Here is a 12,580-nt window from a genome sequence, read left to right on the forward strand (position 1 = left end):
CCTTTTCTCAGTATCCTCACCATCATCTGTTTTTTTTTTTTGTTGTCTTTTTAATAATAGCGAATGGCAGGGAGATGTCTTAGGAGTCCTGTGATAATTCACACAAGAACTGACAGTGGCCTTGATGAGGGAAATAGCAAAAAGTTGGAAAGAAGTGGGTGGACTTCAGAAATAATAGAGAAATATTATAACCTGGTGATATATTAGAGATGGCGCTGTGGGAAGAGAAGAGTGACGAGGCAACATCCTCCATTTTAGTTTCTGGTTTGGGCAACTGGAAGAATAAAGATACCATTTACTGAGATAGAGAACCGAGAGGAAGAATAGGTTTGGATGAACTGAGATTCTGAGCTCAGTTTTGGACATATTGATTGGAGTTTATAGTTGGTTTATGAATACATCTAAGAGCTGTCTCAAATTAGTCAATACACAGATCCAACTGATTCTTTCCTTGTTTTTTTTTTTTATTTTTTAGTATCTTTTATTTTTTTAGAGACAGGGTCTTGCTCTGTTGCCCAGGCTAGGGTACAGTGGTGCCATCACAGTTCACTGCAGCCTTGAACTCCTGGGCTCAAGTGATCCTCTTGCCTCAGACTCCTGAGTAGCTAGGACTATAGGCACATGCCACCATGCCTTGCTAATTTTTAATTTTTTTTTTATTTTTTGTAGAGACGGGATCTCACTGTGTTGCCCAGGCTGGTCTCAAACTCCTGGCTTCAAGAAATCCTCCCATCTTGTCCTTCTGAAGAATTGGAATTATAGGCAGGAGCCACCATGCCTGGCTTCTTTTCTTGTTTTTTCTTTTTTTCCATTTTTTTCTTTTCTGTTTTTTTCTACTACCACCAACCATAATTGTGTTAAAAGATACATTTAGTCATATTAAAATTTTAATGAATTTAAGCATTCAGCAATTCATGAATTGAGCATCATCAGACCTCAAGTGGTTCAGCACTCCATGAGGTGTGGGAAATGTGTGAGAGAGGAAACATCAAGTATTCTTGGAAGCAAGACAGAGAAAACATTTGATTAGCCAATGTGAAAAGTCCCTAGTTAGAGGTCAGTTGGTGGTTTCTGATTGGTCAGATTTCTAGCTAAAGGTTATTTGGTGGTTTCTAATTGGTTAAGCTTAGATTTTATTTTATTGTTTACATCGAATTGGGATTTGGTTTGCTTATGTCGGAACCCAAGGCACTGGAGCCATCTTAGCCCAATGGCCTCCTAGTTAAGTATTTTTAATGATTTAAATTCCCATCACCTCACATCTGGAAAGTCAGATACCCTTCTATCCTACACTTCTATAATATTCCTCTGTACAGAGTTGCAGTAGGAATGTGCCCAAAAGTTGGTTTTGCTGGGTCATCTTCCATCTCACAACATTTGAATGGTTTTCTATTGCCTGCATAATACTTCTAAGACTGCCTGCAAAGTTGCTCCTAACTACTCCAACCTTATCCCACTCTCCCGAATGGTGAGTTTATCTCAGTTTGGCCAAACTAGAACTTCAAATACAATCTACCCCTTCCTGTCTCTGCATCTGTGCTCATGTCACTGCCTGGGCTTGCTTATCCTCTCTACCCATCTGACCCTTTAAACTCATCCCCCAAGGCCGAGATCTTCTCTGAAGGCCATCATTTCCCTCCACTGTAGCTCAACCTGAGCCCTTCCTTATCTGAGTCTGTGAGTTCCTGTCTGTGTCCCTCCCATGCCATGAACATTTATTCTCATATTGCACTGTTTTGCAATGCCCCACTGATTTGATCTCTCTATACAAGGATGAGGACAAAGGTCAGGTATCATGCTACTTTCATATTCTCCAGAGCACCTAGCATAGTTCTGTGTACAAGATAGGCACTCAATAACTATTTGTCGACTTGAAATAATAAGGTACGTTTTTCTCTTTCCCGCTGGTCTTATCTCTGCTTGAGTAAATGAGGTTGATATGTGAAGGCAGTTGAGATTAAACATGTAAAGTGGAAGAATAAACAAGAGACAGAGGAGATTTTAATAAAATTTTATGATATAAAAATCATGATTACCTGCTAAATCTATTTTTTAAAGTTTTTAAAGTATTCAGATTGCTCCTCTCAACCTGGTGGCATTTTGGTGTGTTTGACTAAAAAGCATACAGGTGCTAAAAAGCAGAATTATTATTTTAAAAATATTTGGCAACAAAAATAAACTTATTTTAATTCAAAAGTTCTTGTGATTTTTGTTTCCTCAAATGACTTCATAGCAAAACTCCTCATGAAATGTTAGTGTATATCATCTATTTTGACTCCAAATTGACTTTGGTTAGAAAAACCTCATTTCTTTTAAAAAATCAATGATAAATAAATAAAATATGTAGATCAAGTTTGTTGGCATAATAACAGATTTAGTTATAAATTGAAGACTTCAATAAAATAAGCTTGGAGTTAGAAATTACCAAGACATGCTCTGAGAAAAAAATAATAAAAAGAACAGAAGCACTCAAACTGTGATTCACTATGAACATTTTCCCTGTAACCAGCTCTGCTACTTTCATTACAGAATTAGAGAAGTAAATTTAAAGCATAGTTAAGTCAACAGAAACTGTTCTAGGTAAATGAATTCAACCTTCATGGTCACTGACACACAATATAATCTTGTTTCTTTCAGAATTTTATTCTTTAAGTAACTAAGTGACTCACAAGCTCAGAAAGTATTTTCTGGTACAAGTAAGTCTGAGCTTAGCATAAAATATTCTGAATATTTCTTCTTTTCAGATGAGTATTTAAAAAATAATAGTTCCTTTCTGGAAGGTGTAATTGGCTTTTGGTTTGCATGCCTACAAATGATTGTCCTTTTGTAGAATACATTTTAGGATAAGCTAGAATACAGCTTTTCCTTTCTCCATCAAAATCCTACCAATAATTTAGGGTTTAGCTCAAATATTACCTCTTTTATACAACTTTGCTTTATTTTTAGGCAGAATTAATCAAATTAATCACCTACTACACCTTTTTTTAGGGGAAGGGATGTATCTTTTTTTTTTTTTTTTTTTTTTTGAGATGGAGTCTTGCTCTTGTTGCCTAGGCTGGAGTGCAATGGCATGAGCTTGGCTCACTTGCAACCTCTGCCTCCCTGGTTCAAGCAATTCTCCTGCCTCAGCCTCTGGAGTAGCTGGGTCTACAGGTGCCCACACCACACCTGGCTAATTTTTGTATTTTTAGTAGAGACAGGGTTTCACCATGTTGGCCAGGCTGGTCTCGAACTCCTGACCTCGTGATCCGCCTGCCTTGTCCTCCCAAAGTGCTGGGAATTACAGGCGTGAGCCACCATGCTCAGCCTGGAGATATCATTTTTAACATTTATTTCAGTTTACCAAGTTCCATAGTTGATGTGTATATTTTGATTACACCCCTAAGTTTGGGTTATAAGCTCCTCATCTTGTTTTATTTTTTTCTAATTTTTACTTTTGTTTCTTTATTTATTTTTGAAACAGGGTCTCACTCAGTTGCCCAGGCTGGGGTGCAATGGTGTGATCTTGGCTCACTGCAGCCTTGACCTCCTGGGCTCAAGTGATCCTCCTGCCTCAATGTCCCTTGTATCTGTGGTGGCATGTGTCACCACACTTGGCTAATTTTTTGATATTTTTGGAGAGATAGAGTGTCTCACCTTGTTGCCTAGTGTGGTCTCAAACTCCTGAGCCCAAGTGATCCTCTGCATCGGCTACCCAAAGTGCTGGGATTGTAGGTGTGAATCACCATGCCTGGCCTGACTTCCTATTATTGGAAATGCCTGTTACGAGATGTGAGGATTTAAAAAACTTACATCTTTATCTACTTTTATCCCATATGTAATTTGCTTTTATTTCTGAAACATTGCAGCCAGTTCATGGAATAAAGGGAATATTCTTAGATACTTTCTAGGAGCCGTCTGTCCTTTGGCTGCAATCTGGTTTGTCCTCCCCACCCCACTCCAAGGCAGTTCCCCAGCTGGCATTTGGGACTTCTCTCTTTTGTTCTGCTAGGTTGAATTGACTGTTTTCTAAATCTTGTATCTTCTTCTTTTCTTGCTTTTTTTTTTCATCCACATTTTGTGTAGTAAATCCTTAAGAAACCTTCTAACAAACATTGCCTTAGAGGAAAATGTTTTTAGTCTTCCTTGATTTATATTTGGTTTATAGTTGTGTTGGATAAAGAATTCTATGTCAAAAATCATTTTCCCTCAAAGCAATGAAAACCATGTCCCAGTGTCTTCAGGTGTCCAGTGCCAGTGAGCCATCCTATATGAGCGTGATTCTCATTCTTTTGTAGATGAGAATCTCTGTAAGATTTTCTTTTTTTTTTTGAGACGCGGTCTCGCTCTGTCACTCAGGCTGGAGTACAGTGGCATGATCTCGGCTCACTACAAAATCTGTCTCCCGGGTTCATGCGATTCTCCTGTCTCAGCCTGCCAAGTAGCGGAGATTACAGGTGCCTGCCACCATGCCCGGGTAATGTTTGTACTTTTAGTAGAGACGGGGTTTCACCATGTTGGCCAGGTTGGTCTCCAACTCCTGACATAGGTGATCTGCCCACTGCAGCCTCCCAAAGTGCTGGGATTACAGGCATGAGCCACCGTACCCAGCCTCTGTAAGATTTTCAAGTCTTCTTTTTATCCTTAGGGTTTGGAAATTTTCCAATGAGATGGTTTAGGAGAGGACATTTTAAATTTATTTACTGGGTACTTGGTGGGCCCTTTTAATCTGGAAGCATTGGTTCTTCAACTTTGGTTCTCAGTCTTCAGTGAGATATAATTCACATATCATACAATCTACCCATTTAAAATTTACAATTCTATGGATTCTTTACATACGCTCTGTCTTTATGTGATAGCAATGCAGTACTTAATAAAAATTTGAATGTGGCAAATTGACCTCATATAGAAACTACTATTACAGCCATATGCATAACCTTAATATTTACAAGCTTACAACTATGATTTAGACTTTTCCTCTGCATCTGAAAGAGTGGGATGAAAATCTTATGGGTATTTTTTATTTGCGTGGAGTTTTCTGTTAATTGATACTATGCCCAAAGACAAGTCACTTCTCTCTTTCTCTTCATCTGCCAAGTAGAATTTACAATCTCTTCGGAGTGTAATACTGTAAACTCATTTGCTCCTCAGGATTAAAGAAAATAAGTTTCCGATGTTCAAACAAGTCGTCTAAAATAACATAAGGCTGGGTGCAGGCCAGGTGCGGTAGCTCACGCCTGTAATCAAAGCACTTTGGGAGGCCAAGATGGGCAGATCACGAGGTCAGGAGTTTGAGACCAGCCTGGCCAGCATGGTAAAACCCCGTCTCTACTAAAAATACAAAAATTAACTGGGTGTTTGGTGCACGCCTGTAGTCCCAGCTACTCGGGAGTATGAGGCAGGAGAATCGCTTGAACTCAGGAGGTGGAGGTTGCAGTGAGCAGAGATCGTGCCACTGCATTCCAGCCTGGTAACAGAGCAAGACTCTGTCAAAAAAAAAAAAAAAAAAAAAAAGGCTGGGTGCTGTGGTTCATGCCTATAATCCCAACACCTTGGGAGGCTGAGTTGAGAGGATCACTTGAGCCCAGGAGTTCAAGGCCAGCCTGGGCAAGATAGTGAGACCCCATCTCTACAAAAAAATAAAAAAAAATCAGGTGTGGTGGTACATGCCTGTATTCCTAGCTACTAGGGAGGCTGAGGCTGGAGGATCACTTGAGCTCAGGAGTTTGAGGTTACGGTGAGCTGTGATGATACCACTGTATTCCAGCCCAGGCAAAAGAGCAAGACTCTGTCTGAAAAGAGAAAACAAAAAATAACATCCGATTGGACTCCATTTGCATATGGAGAAGGATGCCAGTCTGTCCCCTGTTCATGATCACTACCTTGTCCTGTCCTGGGAGACTGTGTAAGTCTAAGGAAATGATTGACTATCAAGTGGTAATTCATACTATTTGCTGTGAAAGGAAGAAATTGCATTGCTCTCAGGTTTGCCCACTGTTTCTTTTACAAGGTGTTTCACAGCTGGAGCTACCAATCAGAAGCATTGGTGCTCTGCCTCTTAGCCCCCAGGATGGTTTTCTTCTGAGTAGTTTGGGCCAGGTTACATAGTGGCTGGATGCCCAACACTTGCTGAATACACAACTTGTTGGGGTTGTGCTTAATAGGCATTTTGTAGTGAATGGACAAATGAGTCTGACAAATGTTGGATGATTTCTTTTTTCCAAGGTTGAGCTCAGTTTCTGCAGGGATGTTACATGTTTCTATGTGTGGTCTTGAAAAAGCCTTCATTATTCATCACGATTTCCTCATTGGCAAATAGGGAGGCCTATAATGGCTTAATCAAATAGCTACTGTGGCCTGATCAAACAAGGAACTTCAGAAAACGAATGCTCCAAATGGCTTCATTTGTCAACACTACTATATTCATGGGTGGGACAAACACACACATACATATGCACACATACACATGCACACACACAGTTGCTAGTGTGAGGCCTCATTCCTTTGCCAGCCTTTACATCTATCATTGCATTCCAGACCCTATGTTATTTAATTGATAATGAGTTACAGGCTTAAAATGATATGCCATAGAAGGAGTCATTATACGCATAGGCATATTTCTATCATCCGAGAGGGCTTCTTTTAATTAGACGTCTGAGAAACTTTAAGAATGTGGATTTGTTAGTCTAAATTGTGGGAGAATAATTCTTCCCTCAGCGAGTTCTGAGTTGAGCTGCACATGGTGTTGGTTGTGGTTGTCTCCAGTGAATTGCATGTCCACTTATTTAGTTTTTAGTCGGTGTTGGTTTGATGTTGATGGTGTTTAAAACTTAAATAATTCTGGATTTTATGATACATTGATTTTCCAAGGGGACTCATCTGAGCCAGGATTCCTACAGATGCAATTCCATCCAGAAACTTTGGAGAGAAATAAAACTTAATCTCAAGCCTCCAGTGTGTCCTAGAGACTAAATTTCTTGGCAATCCTTCTTTTCTGACTTTTTTCTTATTTCACCCAACATCCTTTTAATAATCTCCTTCTCTTTCTTCTTCTTCGAACCAACACTATGGTGCCTTTAAAATGTATTTAAACCTCAAAAAATAAAGGCACTTTATAGTTCTTAGAAGTAATATCCTGTCTGTGAATTGAGACCAGGTCATTTCTACTTTCAAACCTGTATTTTTTTTTTTTTTTTTTTTTTTTTTTTACGGTATAGATAGTCTGTGTTGAAAAAATGGTCCCACTGCAGGATGGGTTCTTAGCCCACTGCAGGATGTCTAATAACTACTGCATTTTATAAATCTGGGGATTGTGAAAAATGAAATTATTGACACTATGAATGGTTACGAAAAAGATATCAAGAGTCTTAAACTATGTATTTATTTGTTTATGAAAAGGTTTAAGGGTTGCCAGGTGCAGTGGCTCATGCCTGTAATCCCAGCACTTTGGGTGGCTGAGGCAGTTGAATCACCTGAGGTCGGGAGTTTGAGACCAGCCTGACCAACATGGAGAAACCCTGTCTCTACTAGAAGTACAAAACTAGCCGGGCATGGTGGCACATGCCTGTAATCCCAGCTACTCGGGAGGCTGAGGCAGGAGAATTGCTTGAACCTGGGAGGTGGAGGTTGCGGTGAGCCAACATTGTGCCATTGCACTCCAGCCTAGGCAATGAGCAAAACTCCATCCCCCCACCCCGAAAAAAAAAAAAAAGGTTTAAGGGTTCTGGAATAAATTCAGCCCTTAATTCGGCTTGTGAGCCCTCACTGAAGCAAACGGCTACCGTGGTACCTCGATTGAAGTCTTTGGAAAACATACAGAATGTGTTGATAGCTCATATTATATCACACTGTAACTTGGGTGTTTGGCAGGGAAACATACTTCTCTCTTTTGAAAAAAATTAATATTTACTTGATTTCCTGATAAAAGGAATACTACAAAAGAGTATTGCAAAACCTTGAAGGTTTGGCACAGTTTCCCGTGTGGGTGGAAAAATGTTGCTCTGAAGCCAGACTGGAATTGTTCATGAAATATAACATTAAAAATACGTTTTTAAAAGAAGAAGCTTGATCCTGGAAAGAAAATACATATATAATATATAAAACAACAAAGTTATGGACTTTACCAGCATGTATTATAGAAAAACAATGACATAATCATGATGCCATGAAAATGGCAAATCTCTGATATTAGATAATTAGGCTTTCTTTATTATGCTGATTTTAATAGTTATCAGAGTCCCACTGTGTTTGGATCTATGTCTATTTCATGTGATTGTCTATATCTTGCTCCTACTCACATTCTCGACCTTTGCTATATAGCCCAGCACAAACAGCCATGACCGCTTCTTGCTTCTCTAAAAAGAAAGCTACTTAAAACTGGAAGATGTATTCAGGTCTTTATTCTTATTGGGCGTATAAACATTTACTCATTGGGATGTCCCAAATCCAGAGCCAATATGTCTCCTCCTCCTCCAGCTTCTCTGTTTGAACTCTTGCTGTTAGCTGATTTCCATATGTCCCCCTTTTACTCAAGCAGAGCCACTTATATAAAAGCTTCAGCGTAGTAATGTTTCCCTCTTATGCCACACAATAAATATATGGGACAAGGGAGGGTGAAGAGGTTTGTAAAAGGAAGTTGGTAGGACAAATGATTGTTTTCAATTAATGACTTATTTATTTATTTTTGTTCTTTAGTTGAGGGGGCATATATTAAAGTGTTATTTCCTAAGCTTAGTTTCATAGATCTGTATTAGTCTTTCCATTTGTAACTATCTGTTCTTTCTACAGAACACAACAAATACAAGGGATGCAGTTTCAGAAATTCCCTATGAAGGAAAGATGGCTACTACAAATCACCACTCTTACCCCATCTCATAGATTCTGGGACTGGGTGTATTAGTGGTGTTTCTTTCTCAGTGGCATGTAGTTACTCCATTTCCCTAATAAATTAGAGAAATGATTTCTTACTAAACAAGGGAGTGAAAAGAGCGAGTTGGGAATTGCACCAAACAAAGGGTAAACTATAGCTTAGCAGGAGAAGTGGGTGAAATAGATGATTAACTTTCCTGAGTAGTAGTTAATGAGTAATCAATGAAGCATTTATTAAGTCCTTCCTGTATTCCCAAGAGTAAAATAGGCAGTGTGAGAATCAATGACATATCTGACATGGTATTTTGCCTTAAAAGAAATTTATGATCTGGTTAGGCAATACATATAATGTGTATCAAATTAAAACACTACATGCTATTTTTTATCTTTAACTTTTATTTTAAGTTCAGTGGTACATGTGCAAGTTTCTTATATGGGTAAACTTGTTTCATGGGGGTTTGCTGTACAGATTATTTTTTCACCCAAATATTAAGCCTAGTATCCCTTAGTTACTTTTCCTGATCCACTCCCTTCTCCCCCTCTCCACCCTCTGATAGTCCCCAGTGTGTGTTGTTCCACTCTATGTGTCCATGTGTTCTCATTATTTAGCTCTCACTTATAAGTGAGAACATGCTGTATTTGGTTTTCTGTTCCTTTATTAGTTTGCTTAGGATAATGGCCTACAGCTCCATCCATGACCCTGCAAAGGACACCATCTTGTTCTTTCTAATGGCTGCATAGTATTCCACGGTGTATATGTGCCACATTTTCTTTATGCAGCCTGCCGTTGATAGGCATTTAGGTTGATTCCATGCCTTTGCTTTTGTGAGTAGTGCTGCAATGACCATACACATATCTTTATGATAGAAAGATTTATATTCCTCTGGGTGTATTCCCAGTAATGAGATTGTTGGGTCAAATGGTATTTCTGTTTTTAGGTCTTTGAGGAATCACTGCACTGTCTTCCACAATGGCTGAACCAACTTACACGTCCACCAACAGTGTATAAGCATTCCCTTTTCTCTGCAATCTCGCCAGCATATTTTTTTATTTTTTATATATTTTTTGAGACAGGGCCTTGCTCTGTCGCCCAGGCTGGAGTGCATTGGCATGGTATCAGCTCACTACAGCCTCCACCTCCTGGGTTCAAGTGATTCTCATGCCTCAGACTCCTGAGTAGCTAGGACTACAGGCATGCACCACCATGTCCGGCTAATTTTGGTATTTTTAGTAGAGAAGGGGTTCGTCACATTGCCCAGGCTGGTCTTGAACTCCTTGCCACAAGTGATCTGCCTGCCTTGGCCTCCCAAAGTGCTGGGATTACAGGTGTGAACCATTGTGCCTGGCCCTGTTATGTTTTGACTTTTTAATAATCACCATTCTGACTCGTGTGAGATGGTATCTCATTGAGGTTTTGATTTGCATTCTGTAATATCAGTGACGTCGAGCTTTTCTTTCCTATGGTTGCAGGCTGCATGTATGTCTTCTTTTGAATGCAGAAAGAGTTCAGAAAAGAGAGATGCATAGAGAAGCAAGAACAAGCTGAAGGAGGCTTGGGATGGACGTTGGAGAATTTTAGGTGGACATTGAGACTCCTGGCCAGAGAGATAAGGCCAGGTGGGCACTTGTGAAGTTTGTTGAGGAGGTGAGTGTTGATGTGTAGGGGTATTTATGACTCTGTCAGTCGAGGATAGAATAAAATGAAATAGGAAGCTATTGGAGGTTCGTGCACTTGCTGGAAGCTTATTAAAAAAAATAGTTTATTGAAGTGAAATTTATGAAACATAAAATTAACCATTTTATTTATTTATTAAATATATATTTTTTAATAAGATGAGGTTTCACTGTGTTTCTTAGGCTGGTCTCGAGCTCCTGAGTTCAAGTGATCTGCCCACCTCAGCTTCCCAAAGTGTTGGGATTACAGGCGTGAGCCACCATGCCTGGCCATAATGAACCATTTTAAAGTGAACAATTCAGTGGTATTTAGTACATTCACAAACTCCTTACCTATTAAAAGCAGTTGCTCCCTGCTCTCTCTCTCCAGCTCTGGAAATCACCAATCTGTGTTCTGTCTCTATGGATTCATGGATTCTGGATGTTTCATACAAATAGAATCATACAGCTTGTGACCTTTTGTGTTTGACTTCTTTCATTTGGCATAATGTTCTCAAGATTCATTCACTGTGTAGCATATATCAGTACTTAATTCTTTTTAATGACTGAATAATATTCTGGAAGTCTGTATTTGACTAATGTGGAGGCATGTGCTGAAGTGGCTAATCTAAAATATGTTTTGATGCATTGAGTGACCATTAAACTCACTAGTTCCATTTTGTCTACACACACACACAAAAGGAATCTAAAATGTTTATTCTAGGAGAATGGAAATCTTATCTCACTGATAGAATAGATAAAGGGAGATTAATTATAGGGAATACAACCAGAAGTTTAGGGTAATAATAAAAATAGCCAGTAGAGATATTCCACAGAGATCTGAAAATTCAAGGAAGAATTGAGAATTGAGGTCTAGAGTAAAAAAAAAAAAAAAAAATGAAGTCATCTCTTAAATTCAAACTGATATTGGTAGATTACAGAATAGCCTGGGCACAGGAATTGAATACTCCACAGAATGTCATGGATAAATTTTTTTTTTGGCAAAGTGTTTTACACTGCCCGTAGTAAGAGAAAGTTGAAAGCTGGAGACAGAGATTTATGGAGACAAGGAGACAGGCTGCAGAAATGTCACCCAGGCTGATTCCAGCAAGTGTGGCACTGGAAATAAACAAGGATGAGAGGCTCACAGTGTAGTGTTTCAATCCTGGTAGATGTCAGACCGCCTGATATCAGAAAGTTGGGTGGAGTGGTGGAAAGACCATAAAATTTTGAGTCAGGTAGACCAGGGTTCAAATTTGGGTTCCTCCACTTATTCTGAATATACTTAAATATGTTAACTTTTCTGAGCCTGGGGAGGATGAAGTAAGATGACATTTGTGAAGATGAATTATAGATAGTACTTAGGCAGGAAGTTACATATACATTTGTCATGAGGGGGGTGAATATGTATTTTCGCGGGGAGGGTGGGGGCAGGGAGAGACAGATGCTGAAAACTCTATGTGGTGCTCATGCCTTGGGAAAGGAAAATGGCTGAAACTTGGGGAAAGAAAAGTGAACTTAGTGTCAATTATTTATCTATTTATTTGTTCTTGTTCACTTATACATTTTACTTTGTCTTGTTCCTAAAAGGATTTGTGAAGATAGTTCACAAAGATTGTTTTATGATAGTCTGCCTACCATAAAAACATGGTTTACAAGGACAGTTTATGAAGGTACACACGTCATAAGATCAAAAATAAGTAAAAATTAGGGTTGAGAAAAACGTGAGCAAAGGGAAAATGACAGTAAGAAGATAAGAAGCCTCGGAAAGCAAGTGACATGAATTTTACGCCCTTGTAGACACAGACTATAAATTCGGCTTGAAATTGAAGATATTGTTGTTTCATTGGATATAGTCATCTAAGAGGAGCTATCCAGCCGGTCAAAGGCTGAGGAAGGAAGCAGGTGAGGAGGCTGATGTGGCAGTTAGTTATAGATGTGAAATGGTTTTCTTCTGATGGGCATTCTGCTTTATTGCTGCAAGCACATCTTGCTGTCACATCTGTTAACAGCTCATATAAGAGTTGGCTTAATTTGTTTTTCAGGGGCGTGCTCAAGTAGGTAAAGATATATGAACTTT

Source organism: Gorilla gorilla, chromosome 14, assembly GCF_029281585.2.
Source record: "Gorilla gorilla gorilla isolate KB3781 chromosome 14, NHGRI_mGorGor1-v2.1_pri, whole genome shotgun sequence".
NCBI lineage: Eukaryota > Metazoa > Chordata > Mammalia > Primates > Hominidae > Gorilla > Gorilla gorilla.